The sequence below is a fragment of the Lynx canadensis genome, chromosome B1 (assembly GCF_007474595.2).
Source record: "Lynx canadensis isolate LIC74 chromosome B1, mLynCan4.pri.v2, whole genome shotgun sequence".
NCBI classification, from domain to species: Eukaryota; Metazoa; Chordata; class Mammalia; order Carnivora; family Felidae; genus Lynx; species Lynx canadensis.
Genome location: NC_044306.2, coordinates 204,516,976 through 204,533,777, shown reverse-complemented (window position 1 = coordinate 204,533,777; position 16,802 = coordinate 204,516,976). Strand labels below are relative to the sequence as shown.

Genomic DNA, 16,802 nt, shown 5'->3' with positions numbered 1-16,802 from the left:
GGGGGGGGGGCGTCTGCCCCACTTCAGGTGCCTCCAATTCTTACACGACTCCTCTCCTTTCCTCTCTATCCCTCTGTCCTACAATCTGGCAGTTTCTCCAGTTTCCCTTTCAGCTTTCCCCTTGACGTTTTAATTGATGCTCTCCCTGCGGCTCCATAGACGCAAGCCTTTTAAACGTGGCCAACGGCTGCCTGCACTACCTCCTTCTCCTTTCCGGGAGGTAGTGGCTCTGCTTTCCATGCCAGAGGCCTGGTCCTTGGTTGTCCGTCCCGTTTCAGAGGGAGGCACTGAAGGCCATGTGGTGTAGGTGGAACAAAGGCAGCCTCGCACTGCTGGGGCCACAGCTTCAGAGAGAGAACTTGGCACCAGCTGCCCAAGCTCCCACCCCGGGGGCTGCCACTGGCACGCACGTGGAACTCTGCCCTTGTGGCCTGCAGACGTGGCAGGATCTTCACTGTGGCACTGGTTGCTCAGTGATGGGGCGATCTAGTCTTGCAGGGGCAGAGTCGACAGAGGCAGAGGGGGGCGGGTCACAGACCTTCACACACTGTGTGGGTCCCTCACACGGCGCAGAAACACGCAGGACCGCCCTAGGTCTTGTGTGGGGGTACGTCCAGGGAGGAAAGACCATTAAGAAGTACAAAGATGTGACACGCCTGAGGTTTGGGGCCATTGTCCGCCCCCCCCCCCCCAGCCCCCATCCAGTACAGAGGGAGGCTGGGCTGCACGGGCTCCCTTCCTTTCGTCAAGGGCAGTGTGAGAGTGCACGCGTTACTGGCACACTCTACAATAATGAATATCCACTAAGAGTATTTAATGCTTCCCTGGGCCACGGAGAGGTGAGGGCAGGCTGGCAGTGTGAGGCTGGGTGCACCTGTGCCAAGCTGGCACCCTCGGGCAGGTCTACACCCTCTCCTCCTGAGCCGCGGAGTTTCCCGGACAGGCCCCGGACTTTCAGCCTGAGCGTGGGGGGCCTGGCTGCCCTCCACCTGCTGTCCCCGCCCTGGGAGCTGAGTGAGGAAAGGGGGAGGGGACTTCACTGTTCACAACGTCAGCTACCACTCAGCGTCCCCAGTGTCAGGTGACAGCTTTGCCCAAAAGATTTGGGAGCAGGGGCTCAAATAAATACCACACACCCGTGTTCACAGAAGCTTGCTCTCCAACCCCACCAACAGATAGTGGATAAACAGTGTGGTCCCCACGGTGGGACGTTATTCGACCGTAAAAGGAAGTTCTGCACACACTACAAGGACAAACCTGGAAGACACCAGGCTGACTGAGACAGGCCGGTCACAGAAGGTCCCGTAGGGTGTGATTCCATTTATGCGAAGCATCTAGAAGAGGCAAGCCTACAGACACACAAGGCAGAGGAGGGCTGTGGGGCCAGGGGCGAGAGATGGGGAATGACCGATTGATAACAGGTACAGGGTTTCTTTACGGGGTGGTGAAAATGTTTGCCAAACTGTGAATATAAAATAAAGGAACGTTTTCTTGCAATCATCTAGTGAACTCACATTCGGGAAATAGTTCATAAGTTAAATGTCTGTCATCAGTGGGCCGGCTCAACAAATCATCAGGTCACATCCATACAATTTCCATTTTGTAGAAGGGACAGATGCTAGAAATGTTAAAATATTAAATGAAAAGGCAGCATTTTAAAAATTAGGGACATCGGGGCGCCTGGGTGGCTCAGTCAGTTAAGCGTCCGACTTCGGCTCAGGTCACGATCTCGCGGTCCGTGAGTTCGAGCCCCGCGTCGGGCTCTGTGCTGACCGCTCAGAGCCTGGAGCCTGTTTCAGATTCTGTGTCTCCCTCTCTCTCTGCCCCTCCCCCGTTCATGCTCTCTCTCTCTCTGTCTCAAAAATAAATAAACGTTAAAAAAAAATTAAAAATTAGGGACATCATATGTGCATAATGAGAGACGGGGAAACGCAATAAAAGCAAAGCATTAATATCACGTATATTTGAGCGGTGGGACCATGGATAAACTATGCTTTTCCAAAGTGTCTTCTAGGAGCAAGTATTACCTTTGTGGTCAGAGTGAACGCGATTTCCAGGAGAGAGGAAGCGCCCGTCGGCAGCAGGTGGCACCACAGCCCTGCCTGCGGCGGGAGCTCGTCCCAAGCCGAGACAGAAGCGGCTCGGGGCGCCCCCTGGGGGTCAGCCCTGCAGCCCCAGCCCCGCAGATCCGTGCTCCAGAGGCCCTGGACGATGTGGGGCGGCCAGCACACAGAAACCAGGGGAAGGGCCCTGACCCCACGGAGAGTTGAGGCCCCGAAGGCTCCCCGAGGCTCTGGTTGAGCAGGGTAGGGGGGCCGGTGGAGCGAGAGGGAGAGGGACAAGGACTCCACAAAGACACTGATCCTCGGCAGAAAATCGGCTTCGAGGGGCTCGGGGAACAAAAGACCAGACTGCTGCAGGAAGAACTTGACCTGGGACCTGAGCCCGGGTCTAGTCGGGGCCACAGGGATGGCCACTGTCTGGGCCCAGGGGCAGTTGCTAGACTGCTGGCCAGTGGCAAGCACTGGACCCTTGGTGGACACCACACAGCCTGCAAGCAGGGGGCCACTCGCATCTACAGGACACACCCCGTCTCCGCACACACCCCGTCTGCCAGGGTCTGCCCCTTCCGCTTCACTGCCCAGGCAGCAGGCTGACAAGGACTGGTGGGGCCCCGGTCGGCCGCGGCCTGGACCCAGGACTCCTGCAGAGCCCCCCGCCTCGCTCGGCATGACCACAGGGCCGCCCCCGGCGGACTCACTGAGGGGAATCACCTTAGGCCTCAGAGGAGCCCAGCACCTGCCAGGACTTGCCAGGCAGGAACTCCCCTGACCATGCCAGGGGCCGCCCCAAGGAACTGCAGCTCCTACCAAGATCACGGAAGGCCCAGGACAGTGAATCTTTTCTAGCAAGTCAGAACATGCCTTTCCTCTGCTGAGACCTTCTACCCCTGCCTCTCAATTAGTCCAAGTAAAAGCAAAAAGCCTCATCGGGCGAGGCTTACGGTGCCTGGCCTAGTCTGGACCCCTCCCTGTCACCCTCCCCTCCCACACCCTCCACTCGCTCAAGCTTCTCATACTTGGTCCTTGTTGTCACAGACAAGCCAAACATGCCATGGCCACAGGGCCTTTGCAGATATCAGTGGGCCCAGAATGCTCCTTTTCTGGATACCCCCAGATGCCTCTATTTGGTATGCTCTATTGCAAGGGCCTTCCTTGACCACAAACAGGACCCCCCCACCCCCACCCCAGCTCTCTTCCTGACCTCACCCTGCATTCTGCTCACGGGGACACTCAGCATCCTGACATAGCGCGTGTGTGCCGACTGTGTGTCTTACTCTGGGAGAAGGCAAGGTTGGCTCGGCAGCAACTTCCGTTCACTGCTGTACCCCAGCATCAAAGACAGCCCCCACCCCACACTAGCCTCCCAATCTGTATCTGCTGAACAAAGAATACGAATCCATTAGATATGGAGGAGAGCCGGAAGCGGGTTCCCTGGGAATAAACGCTTTCTCCACAGTTGTAATGCCACATGGGGCTCAGGAAAAAAAACAGCCAGCAGGGCCTCCTCACCCTTCTGGTGTCACAACTCCTCCGGTAAGAATGGGGGAGCCCCCACAAAGATGTGTTCATGTCAAACCTCCAGAACCTGTGACTGGGGCCTTATTTGGAAAAAGGATCTTTGGGGATGTAAGTAAGCAGAGGATCTCGAGAGGAGCTCATCCTGGACTGTCCGGGCAGGCTCTGAATCTGATGACAAGGTCTTTCTAAGAGGAGGAGGGGAGACACCCAGACAGGAGGCTGAGTGTGGACAGAGGGGGACAGAGGACGCGGCCATAAGCCCAGGAGCAGCTGGAGCCCCGGGAGCCAGGACAGGCAGGGAGGACCCTCCCTGGGGGGAGGGGGGGGGGCCTCCCGAGGGAGGGTGGCCCTGGATTTTGGACTCCGGCCTCCAGGACTGTGACAAGGGAGGTCTCTGTCGTCCGAAGCCCCCGATGTGTGGCAGTACGCCTCTGCTGCCCCGGGAAGCCGGTCCGGACACAGCCGGAAACGCGATCCCACCTCCGTCGCTCACCTGCTGGGCCCAGAAACTGCTCCCTTAGGCACAGAATGGGCACTAGGATAGCCACCGATGGGCCCAGCGAGGACAAGCCCGATCACGAGCACGTGTGGCCGCGAGAGGTGGGGCCGTTGTGGCAGGGAGGACACAGCCGGCTCCTACCGATAAGGCCTGCTCGTGCTCGCCAAGCCTTCAAAAGAGGCGGTCTCATTACACACATAATTATGGCTGGAATCGTTTAAGGGACGCTAAGCTCATAATCAGTGTTTAAACCTCTAGGGAAATTGCTTTGCTGGGAGGCGTGTGTTTGCTACGTTCGTTCCACAGATTTGCAGCGGGAGAGGGGGCGCCGAGGAGTGGAGGGAGAAGGGGCTCCGTGAGGGTCCTGCCTAGCACCTGCTGTCCAGGGCGGCGGTGAGGCAGGGCTGGAAGAGATGCGGAAGGCAGAGGGGCGCGGGGCTGCCTGGCACCTTGAGCTTGCGGGTGACGCTTCTGACGCAAGTGCCCGGGCCCAGGGCAGAGTCTCGCTCCCCCTCAGCATCCCGGGGCCGCCCACAGCCCCACCGGCGGGGAGACGGGGGGGGTCCCCAACCATGCTAGGGTGGTGGAGCTGATACACACCTTCCCCACCCACCGGGATGTCCTGGGTGGGTCTGAGTGCACGTGTGTCTACGTACGTGTGAATGCGCGTGACAGCGTGCGTGTGTGAGAACATCAGTGTGTGTGTGTGCGCGCGTACGTGGGATGTGTGTGCACAGTGTGAGTATGCACACTCAGAACGGTGGCACACCCAGGACAGTGGCTGCACAGGGGTGCCAGAGGCTGGCCACTCTCCCAAGTACTGGGCAGGGACAGAGGGACAGGAGAGCGACAGGACCAAGGGTCCACTCTGACTGGCAGCAACCTCACCTGACTCCGCAGCAGTTTTCAAACAAACTCCTTTCCAGAAGATGTCATGTTACAGGCTTGTATTACTTAAAAGACGTAACTCGGGGCGCCTGGGTGGCTCAGTCGGTTAAGCGGCCGACTTCGGCCCAGGTCATGATCTCGCGGTCCGTGAGTTCGAGCCCCGCGTCAGGCTCTGTGCTGGCCGCTCAGAGCCTGGAGCCTGCTTCTGATTCTGCGTCTCCCTCTCTCTCTGACCCTCCCCCTTCATGCTTTGTCTCTCTCTGTCTCAAAAATAAATAAACGTTAAAAAAAAATAAAAGACATAACTCATTTGCCTGTGACCTGTGCATGAATCCTGTCATGTTTTAATTTTAATGGAAAGATTTTAAAAGCGAGATCCTGGGTGTGTACATGTTGAAGAGAGACCATCATTCAGGAGCCGCTATGGTTCACCAGGTGGGAACCAGCTCACTCCCCACATCCTGGCTGCAGCGCACTGGCACCAGGATGGAACTCACGCCCCCAGCCGCACCCTCCCCACCGCCCGCTGTGGCCTCCTGAGCGCCGCCGTCAGTTCTGAGGAGGTGAGAGGCTGCCCTGGGCCTGCACCCCAACTCTACACCACCAGAAGGCGCCTGGGCCTCACTGGCCGGGGATGGGGCCGGGACTCAGAGACGAGCCCTCCAAGGCCAGGGCAGCCCCTAAGAGAGGGGGGGGCCGTCACCGCCGGTGGGAGTGGATGGGGCTGGAGATGGGGTGACACCAGAGTCCACGCGCACGGGCTCCTGTGACCACAAAAACAACAGTGGTCTCTGCGTGCCGCACGCGAGCGTGGGTTCACACCGCCATCCCTCACAGGACGTGGAAGGCTCCCTGTGCACCTGTGTCCAGCCTCGTGACTGTGGGCGAATCGCTCCGTCCCCGAACCTCACTGTTCTCTTCCGTAAACGGCAATAGTTAGCAGGGACAGAGGTGATGCTTTGAGAGGGGGCCACTCCCGCCTCTGATGAAGGCTCCGTAAGCCGCAGGGCCTCCCGGTAGAAGCCCAGACACGAGGCAGTGATTTCCGGTGATGTTTGAACAAACACCACAGTACACAGATCCGTGGGCCGTGGGGGTCCCGCGGGCGCTCCGGGTGCCGCCCACCCCTCTGCCCTCCCGCCCGTGCGGTCTACCCTCGCTGGCTCCCATGGCTGTCGGAGAAGCAGCGGCCTGTTCCCACTCCAGAGTCACAGGACCCCCACGGGACCCTGGGGCCGATCGCTGAGGGACTGTAAAAACTGGCAGTTTGGTCCAAGCAGCAAATGTAAACAATATACTGAAAATTAGCTGATGTCTCCATTTCCTCTGATTAAGGAGCATTACCACTGATGTCCTAAGAGATGAGCAAGCACCTTTACGTCTCTCTCCCTTTCCTACCTCAGTGAGTCCATGGACCCCTGCCCTGCCCAGGCCGGTCAGGCATGGCGGGTCCTGCCCTTGGCTCCCATCTGGGAGGCAGAAGCAAGAAATCAGAATCCCATTGATACCTGTGTCAGTTACGGATAGTCACCATACAGCAGGGAGGGCTTCCTGGAGGAGGCGGCATGGCATGAGAAGAGTCTATGAATCCACGGAGACCCCCAGTCTCCCCATACCTGGGGCCCACAGCACCCTAGGACACCCCCCGACCTCGGGCAGCCCTGCCTGGCCCCTGCTGCCTGCAGAGTTCTGATGTGGTTCTGCTGCTGTGAACTCTGTGGAGACAGGACCTTCTTGGCCTCCCTGTCTCCCCATCTTCCCACCACCTTTCTGCTGCAGCTGCTCCCCAGGTCCACACTTCCCCAGGGCTCAGTATGTCCCTGTGAGGGGCATTTTCTGCCAGACGCTGGCCTCGGGCCCACTGCCCTGGAGAGCTGCCAATGGATCTCCGCATCTGAGAAGGGCCTACCTCTCTCCCACTCCAGCCCTGGTCACTGGGCAGGGGTCTCCACCTCCCAGGAAAACCAGCAGAGAGACTGGTAGGTGGCTCAGCTCTGACAGGATCAGGCCCTAGTCTGAGAAGTCAGGCACGGTTGGAATCGGGGTCATGAGGCCCTGAGCTGGGTCCTAGGGCCACAGTGGACCAGCGGCACCTGCCCTTGAGGGGCTCTGGGGTGGTGACAAGGAGGAGGGGACCCCCGAGGGGACCCTGCACATGGCCACTGCCCCAGGGGGAGGCCTGCCATGGGCAAGAGTCCCAGGGCCGGGCTGGGAGTCCCTGGAAATTAGCACAGGCTGAAGGCTTCTGACATCATCACCTCTGCCATCTGGGCAGAGGAAGGTGATCTCCCGGAGCCTCAGTTTCCTGGTCTGTAAACTGGGAAAACAATGCCACCCGTGCAGGGTCCTCCGAAGAAGGACATCCAGGCACATACGGTGGAGGGTGGGGCTGGGGGTGCGTGTGATTCCCCCCTTTGCTGTGTGGCCCTCGGCCTGTAACACGGGGAGAATGCACAACTTCCCCAAGGGCAAGGGGGCCGTGAGGCTGGGGCCAGGCTCCCACACTACCACCGTTGAGGAGGTCGGCCGTCCGGAGGCTTAGGCAGGGGATGGACATCAAGCAGGGCCCGGCCCAGAGGCGGCCGACGGTCTGCCCCACACTGTTTGTGGGCACATCACCCCCCAGCGGAATCCCACTGTGAAGCAGCAGCCCCGAGACCACCCGGGCCGTGTGCCAGGCTCCCAGACGCCCTGCAAATACCACCTGGTCAGCCTGGTGGGTGATGTTCATCCAGAAGGAACACAGGGGCACAACTGTCCCCCTACAACACTGGGGGACAGCCAGGAAGCCTCAGTGAGCCCCCTTGTCACCAAAGGATGCTCTGCAGGGCCCCCAAAGGCTTAGGAAGTTCTGGGGACCTGTGACTTCCCCGGACAGGGAGGACAGACAGCAGATGTCCTGCCCAGTGCCCACGGTCCTTGCTGAGCCATCCCTGCCTGATAACAGACAGATGGGGTGGCCAGCAGGGCCCGTCAGAGCTCTTCCCCAGACAGGAAGACCACACAGGCCGCTCCCCCTGGAGCCCAGAGGGAAAGCCTGGTGGCTCTCAGGTCCATCTTGCCTCGAGTGACCCCAAGCCTGCTGGTACCCGAGGAGGGTCCACAAAACAGGGGGGACCCCTCCAGGGTTGAGGAGGGCCTGATGCCCTGGTGCCTCCCATGTTGCCATGATGACCCTCCATTCATCCCACAGCTATCCCGACAGGTCCCGTGTGTCCCCAGGCCCTGGCACACCCACCCTGCCCAGCCTTGCCCACTCATGAGACTACAGCCCTGTCACCGACAGCCCCCGGGAGACACTGTCCAGAGCTGGGGCTGCAGAGCCAGGCAGGGCCCCGAAGCAGCCGCTGACGCAGGCAGCTCCTCCCAGCCTGCCTCCCCGCTCCCTCTGGGCTCGCTGCCCGCCCCGGGCACTGCCTGGCCCTTCGCCACCCTGAGGTCAGGTGCACACGCGGCTCCCTCTGCGGAGAGGGGTGGGAGCCGCGGTCCCACTCCTCTGGTGGCATGGCACAGCCCAGCTCTGGAGAAGGTCCCATGGTTGGGTTATGGGAACCTGATCCTCACGCTCTACTCTAGAAAAGCCAGGAAACACAGATGAGGAAAAAGCACACGTCCGTGTGTATTTTATAAACACGTGTGGTTGTCGCATGAGCAGAGGGGACTTGTGTTACCTTCCGCTGTCGTAACTCACACACTCTTCCTGCACTTTTGCTGCTTTCAAAAGCTCTCAGAACATAAGGCACCAGGGCTGATGAACAAAGCAGCGGGTGAACCTGACTGTGGACACCGCCTGGTGTCCCTGTTGGACCACACTCAGCAATTTAAACCTGCTTTCTCTGGTTTCTGCCTCCGTGAAGGTGGGAGGAAGTGTCGTGCAGGGGAGGTGGCCTTGCAGACAGGGATTTACCCGGCCCCATGGGGTGGAGCATGCGACCCCACGACCCTCGAGGGTGCTGCTGGGGCTGCACCCCGTGCCCTCCCCTCCATCCCGCATCCCGAGGAGAAGGGGTCAGTGCTTACCAAGCACACTGCACCCCTGCTCAGAGCCCTCCACCCTGCCCCGTGGAGCCCTGCATACAGAAGGAGTGGGCAGGCCTGGGGCTGCAGGGAGGGCTATGGGAGGGTTGTGCCTGGAGACCCAGAACTGCGGGCCAGTCCCCTTCCCCTGGAGCTGCCCCTGCAGCACGCCCCCCCCCCCCCACCGAAGCCACGAACACCCACACACCGAACACCCTGGCTGGGATGAGGGCACAGACCCTGCCTGGGAAGCAGGGCTGCACTGAGTGGAAGGCCAGCGGCCCAGAAGAGGTCCGCTGCAGGGGCAGGAGTTTGAGGGAAAGATCTCAGGATGTGAGAGACCAGACGTGAGCCCTGAGGTCCCCCTCCAAATCCCAGGGCATCCTCCTGAGGCCAGCTGCCTTCCAACCCTTGGTGGCCCCTCATTTTCACTTGATCTAGGGCAAGGATGTTCCCCCAACCAAGCACCCTAAGTCATACCCTCCAGCCTAAGGGACGTGGCGTGGGGGCTGGCAGGATGGGTGAGAAGACATGAGACTCGAGGCTGGGCTCTGGGGATGGGCCCAGGGGTCCTGCAGGGGCCCCCAAACTGGAGTCAGACAGATTAGAGGGTCTCTGAGGCTCCTGCTTCCAATCTGTGAAGCAGGGACACCAATGAAATGTTGCTATGGGACTCAGTGAGGCCACAGGGGCAAATTTTCTCATGGGTTTCATCAAAGGCACATGGTGACTTGGTATAACAGGGAGGGATGTCATGGCAGAGAGGGAGGGGACAGTGACCCAAGGAGCAAACAAGGACCAGAGGCACAAGAGTGCAGAGAGCACCTGGAAAGCTGACACTAGGAGGGTACAAGGGGGCAGTGGCGGAGCAGTTGCCCAGGGTCCAAGAGACCAGGAGAGTAGGGAGCCCTGGGGACTTCCAAGCAGGGGACCATCACCCAGCTATTTGGTATCAGCCTGTCTGAGGGGATATCAAGAGGACAGGGTAGGGACCGAGGACAATGCAAGTAAACTCCTCCACTCACTGAGGAAGAAACGGGTAACTGAGCAAACCTACATCCAGTAAAAACATTGAAGCCAAAAAACCTTCCCATGAAAACGCTAGGCCCAGACAGCTTCACTGGTGAATTCAAACTAACATCTAACTAGTATCTAATTCAAACTAATATCTAAGGCAGAAAGAATACCCGCTCTACCAAACTCTTCCGGAAGACTGAAGAAGTGAAAGGGCTCCCCAACTCATCCTAGGTCTCAGCTTTGCCCTGATACCCAATTCTGAAAAGGAAATTACGAGAATAGAAAACTATTGCCCAGCATTCCTCACAATCAGATGCAAAATTCTTAATAAAATTTTAGCAAACCAAAACCAACAATACATAAAAAGGATAATACCTAATGGCCAAGTAAAGTTCATCCCAGGAAGGTAAGATTCACTTAACATCTGAAAATCAATCAATGTAATTTATCACATTAATAGACTAAAAAAAATAAATACTATATGATCATCCCAAAAGATACAGAAGAAGCATTTGAGAAAATCCATCTTTTCTTGGTAAAAACTCTCAGCAAGCTGGGGATAAAAGAGAACTTACTGGACCTGATAAAGGGCGCCTATGAAAATCCTGCAGCCAACAACAGACACTAAATGCTTTCCCTCTGAGATCAGGAATACGGCAAAAATATCCTGTGTCAAATCTATTCAACATTGTACTAGAGGTCCTTGCCACGGCAAAAATGCAAGAAACAGAAGTAAACAACATCCGACTGAAAAGGAAATATAAAATTGGCTTTTTTTTTCACAGATGACATCATCATCTACAGGAAACATGATGAATCTTCATAAAAACTATAATGAATAAAGCGAGTTTAGTAAAGTTGTAGGAAATAAGATCAATATATAAAACTCAACTGCACCTCCCATATTAGCAATGAACAATTGGAAATTGAAATCATAAAACAATATAATATCATCAAAAATATAAAATACTTAGGGATAAATCTGGTCTGACAAAAGATGTGCAAGACTTCTACAATAAAAACTATGAAAGTTTGCTGAGAGAATTAAGAGCCTAAGTAAATGGAGAGATATACTATGTTCATGAACTGGAAGACTTGATCTTATTAAGGGGTTAATTCTTCCCAAGTTGATCTACAGATTCAACAAAATTCCAGTCAAAATCCTAGCAGGCATTGTGTTTTGTTTTTGTTTCATATAAATTGACAACTGGTCCTAAAATTCATAGAGGACCCGGGATAACCAAAACAACTTTGAAAAAGAAGGAAGTTGTAGATTTACACTACCTGACGTTAAGCTACATTTTAGGAGCACCTGGTTGGCTCGGTCGGTTAAGAGTCCGGCTTCAGCTCAGGTCATGATCTCGCGGTCCATGAGTTTGAGCCCTGCATTGGGCTCTGTGCTGACAGCTCCGAGCTTGGACCCTGCTTCAGATTCTGTGTCTCCCTCTCTCTCTGCCCCTCCCCCACTCACGCTCTGTCTCTCTCCCTCTCTCTCTTTTTCAAGATAAAACATTAAACAACAAAAAAAAATTTTTTTGAAGGCCAGCTGCCCATACATCACAGTGTGATATTGGTATTAATATAGACAGACCAATGAAACAGACTAGTGAGTCCAGAAACAAACCCACACATATACACTTGACTGATTTTTGATGAAGGTGCAAAGGCAATTCAGTAGAGAAGGGATGGTCTTTTTCAACAAATGGTGCTGGAGTAATTGGTTTTCCTCACGCAAAACAGAGTAAAATTTTGATCCATACCTCACACCATATACTAAGTTAATCCTAAATTGATCATAGACCTAAATATAAAAACCAAAAATATAAAACTTCCAGAACAGAAGAAAAACCTCTGTGACTTTGGGTTATAAAAATAATCCTTAGATCTGATACCAAAACTACAATCCAGGGAAGAAAGAAAGTTGATAAATAGGACTTCACTGAAATAAGAACTTCTACTCTTCAAAAGATACTCAGAATGAGAAGATAAGCCACAGGCTGGGAGAAAATATTTGCAAACTATATTTCTGATAAAGGGCTCCTGAGTGAATGAAGAACTCTCAAAACTCAGTAAGGAAACCACCCAGTTGAAAGAAACAGCAAAAGATTTGAATACAGTAGAGGCTTCCCCCAGTTAGATAGGCTGATGGCACTCGAGTGCGTAAGATGCCGAACGTCAGCAGCCCTTAAGGAAATGCAGGTTGAAACCACCATCACGATACCACTTCAGGCCATCAGAACAGCTCAAGTTACAAAGCCTGACCACACCACGGTTTGGGGATGTGTGGAGGAGCTGTACCCTCACTCAGCATGGCTTACTCTATGCCGGTTACCTTTCACTAAAGCTGGTGAAACCGGTTAGAAATACCAGACTGGGCATCCGCACTGTGCTCACGTGTTACTGCCTCTAATGCTGTGCCTTCCTCTTGGACCAACATTACTGCCCCCCTTGTCTGACTAACCTCGCTGGGCTTTGCCATGCCTGCCCTCCCCTTCTGCTTCCCCCCGCGTCCCCTCTGTCCTTCTGGCACCTTGGCCTTTGTTGGACCTGCTGCCTGGGACACATCTCCTCCCTCCCCACCTTCCATTCAGGTCTCAGAGGATGTCACCACCCCAGGAGGCCCACCCTGATTGCTCTGACTGCTGGAGCTGCCCCAGAGCCCACCCATCACTCTCCACCTTACGCATGGATTTTATCTTCTTCCTGGCACTGGCCGATGGACAGTGGACAGTGTGGGGAGGGCGAGGAAAAGAGGAGAATGGGACCCAGGGGCGCAGCTGACAGTGGTGAAGGCGGCGGGGGCGGCAGGGTGGGAGAACGTGAGATGTCTGGGGTGCAGGGAGGCAGCCAGGCTGCAGGGAGAAGCTGTCTGGAATGAGAGGACCTTTGCGGGCCTGCTGGGTCAGCAGGGGGTGGAGGCCAGGACGGAGCTGTCCCGGGTGCTGATGCAGCGGTCACCATGCAGTCACTGCCTGGAGCACAGCCAGGCTGGATGTGCTCTCTCCAGCTCCACACCCTGCTGTGAGTTTGTAAGACAGACTGCGACAGCAGTGAGGCCCCGCAACGAGAAGGGCATGCCCCTCCCAGGACCCCGAGGTCCCAAGTGCCTCCTGTGTGCAGGCACTCCACCGCCCTCCAGGGGTTCTAGCAGCTTGGGCCTTAGTCACTGTGCATGCTGCAGGTTGCATGGCGGTGCCGGTGAGGGGCTCAGGGGACTCAGGGAGAACCCAGCCCTGACCTGCCCTCTGACCTCATGCCAGTGCTCGGCTCCTGTCCCACCCCGTGTCAGCAGAGCAGCCCCGTCGTGTAACAATTGACTTGATGACAGTCATTACGCCTAATCTGTTTTTTGAGAGTCTAATTAATTCCAAGTCCTTCTCTATTTTTAAACCACTCAATCATTCCTGTTTTTCCTTCCAGGGACAGGACGTGGTGGGAGGCCTCCATGTTCTTTGCACAGTGGTGGGGACACCGGCCGCAGGGACGGATGGCAGTAGCAGCAAGGCCTGCGCCCAGTGTCCAGCCCTAGAATGGCTCTGGCAGAACCAGCAGTGATGTGTGTGTCCCGATGGGGACGAAACAAGGCCTCATGGGGCAGGACCTACTGCCCAGGGTCCCACAGCTGCCAGAGAGAGGTTAGGGTCAGGCCCAGGCTCGCCCTGTCACCCCATTCCAGAGCTGGTGTTCTGCTGAGCCCCGCAGAGAGCCCAGCAATGGGGTGGGTGGGGCCCAGCCAGGAAACATCTCCTCCAAGTCTCCGCTCACTGAGAGGCCAGTCAGCCCAGGCAGTGCACAGTCCTTACTGCCCCCATGCCTTGACTGGCATCCCCTTACCTTTGAAGGTGCTGGCTCAGGACTGGTTCCCGAGAGCACCCCCAACCACCCCGACTACCTGCACCAGAATCCGAGGCTGTTGATATTACACGGGAAAGGGAAGCACGCCCTTCCAAGTCATGCAGGCCGGAAGACAGCAGTAGACCTTGGACACTGATGAGGCCCCACCCAGGGCAAGGGGCTGACCTCAGGCCTGGAACGGCCGACCCGACTCCATCTGCTGGAGGGAAAACTGATTCGGTGATGTGTGCACAAAGCACATCAGAAGAGCCAGTCCCACACCTCTGGGGAAGGTTTCCACATGATGGAGGACTCACCACTCACCACATACCCTGGGGGAGGTTTACCCTGTGCAGCCCCTGGGCTGGGCACTGGGGCAGGACCGAGGTCTGCAGGCATCTCAAACAGTTCCCACTGTATGGGGAAGAGGGTCAGTGGGGCCCTCGGGGGAAGCTGGAGCCGGCCTTCTCTCTGCAGCCACAGGCATCCCCAGGGCCCCGATGCCTCTGAGCCTGCGTCCCGACCCTGGCAAAGGGCAGAGGAGCTCAGGTGGAACCACGACAGGGCCACAGCACAGAGGAAGGCAAGGCGTTCACTGGAAAAGGAGCCAGGCAGGCAAGACTCAGGTTCAGTGAGGAGGTGATGCTGGAGGCCGGCCTCCTCCAGAGTCTGTCAGCACGGGACAGAGTCCCACCGCGGTGCCCGAGATAACCCTGCCCGGTGGTCACACCACCAGTGAAGAGCGGGAATCAGACCCAGAAACAGTGAAATCCAGTGACGTGATGGGGAGGTAAAGTCAAGACTGGAAATAGGAACAGTCAGTAACAATCCTGCACCAAGGCGGTGAGTAACAGTGGGTGAGTCACAGCGTCAGATAACAACAGCGAGTAACGAAGACACGTAACAATGACAAGTAAGACGTGGACTCACATGAAGGAACAACGTTCCGTGGCCTCTCAGCTCCTCCTCCAGATGCCATCTGAGCTGGAGACTATTGTTAGCCCATTTTGCAGATGACAAAACCAAGGCTTGAGGAGGTCAAGGTCAAGCATCCAGCCCACAGGTCCCCCCCCCCCTCCTGGACCCACTCACCCACGGAATTTGCAGGTGCAGGGGAACACATCCTCCAATACTGCCACCCAAACAGGGGAGGAGGTGCCACAGGCGAGGTGTGCCAGCAGCTCCCCTCTGCAAGAAGGAGCACATGGTCCGAGCACATGTCACCTGTTTAGAGCAGGAGCTCAGAAGCCCATGCAAAGGACAGCCTTCCAGATTCTTATCTTTCTACCCAAAATGACAGCCAGGGAGGCCCACTAAGTGCATGATGGAGAGGCGGGGGGCACCACCAGCCAGACTCAAATGTGGCCAAAGAACTGAATGACGCAGAGCGACCCTGCAGGGCGGGGCCGGCGACGATGGGTGCTGAGGTCCCCCTGAGCCAGAGACTGGAGTAGCCCTGCCTGTGTGTCAGGATGGCCCCGGGCCCTGACAGTCACACTCCCTCTGATGGTTAGAGACGGTCTCAGAAGACAGAACAACGGGACTTCTAAGACTGGGGTGCAGAGTTGATGGTGAAAGAGGGGATGACCACAGGACACTAGCAGGAGACGAGGACAGTGCTCCCTGACCTTGCAGGTGAGGGGGGTAGCAGGTGCACAATCAGCCAGAGGAAAAACTAACAACAAACGTGAGAACCAAAAGTTGTCTCTAGAATTTTTGTAAATTTAATAACGCAAAGCAAAATGGACGCCATCAACAAATAAAGTCAAAGGGCGAGTAGCACGTTGGGTAAATCTATCCACAGCAGACACACCAGAAGGAATGTTTTCAAGTCGGTAAAAAAGACACGAAAACCCAATTGGAAAATAAGCAAGACACGTGAACGGCCACTTTGTGCACAGACAGAGGAACCACACAACAGGTAGAAGTATGTGGGGTACCGACCACCAGAGAAAAGCCACCTCCAACAGCACAGAGGGTCCCACTTCTGCTCCTCAAGGTGGGAAAACTGGGCCTGCAGCTGTGTGGGCGGGGGCAGCCCCCCACCCAGGCAGTACATCGCTGGCTTCTGGGAGGTGAACTGATGTAAGTGATGGTAAGGCCTTTATACCTTTGCTGTGCTGACTCTACTAACAGTCGATTCTCAAGAAATAATCCAACTGGGGTGCCTGGGGGGCTCAGTCGGCTAAGCCTCTGACTCCTGATTTTGGCTCAGGTCATGATCTTACGGTTTGTGAGTTTGAGCCCTGTGTCAGGCTCTGTGCTGACAGTGTGGAGCCCACTTGGGATTCTCTCTCTCCCTCTCTCTCAAAATAAATAAACATTAAAAAAACAATCCAAGAGGCAGATGCAGAGCCGTAAGGGAGCATGACCACAAAGCTAATTTAACATAGAAAAAATATATGGAAGTGGGAAAACATAGAATAAATTAGGTATGTTCTTGGGATACAGTAAAGTTCAACAGAAATAGTGTTTTTCAAGAGCTTTACAGAGCAATGATCACAAGATAAGATTTAGTGAGAAAAATAAAACTGCCCATGGGATTTGGGATGATTTTTATTTCCTTCTGTTTCCAAAGTTTCTACAATGAACGGGGCCATGTTTATAATAAGAAAAAAGAGAGCTCGTGTTATTTTTTAAACAAGGCAGCAGGATGGAAACGCTCTAGTCTAATGTCCGCAGAAAGGACAAAAACAGACTTGAAGCAGGATGAGCTTCCATGTTGTAGACAAGTGACTTATTCAGGCTTCCACAGCATGGAAGGTTCTGGAACAGTGAGGTGAGTCTAGACAGGGACCAAGCTTTTAAAAAATGTTAACTTTTCCTTTAAAAAGCTCCTAACTTTTCCTGAAAAGGTAGGAGAGAAGAAGCCAGGAAAAAGAGAAAAGCTGAAGGACCCATGATTCTGGAACATTCTGCCCAGGATTCTGCTGAGGGCCATGTCCCACCATCCTGGCAACAGTGCT

The 16,802-nt window shown here is 55.5% G+C and overlaps 1 protein-coding gene across 1 annotated transcript in view; it reads right to left on the bottom strand.

The window, feature by feature from the left end:
• ZFYVE28 (zinc finger FYVE-type containing 28) overlaps positions 1–16,802 on the bottom strand; it is a 118,125-nt gene that overhangs the window by 7,936 nt on the left and 93,387 nt on the right. The window lies entirely within an intron of this gene.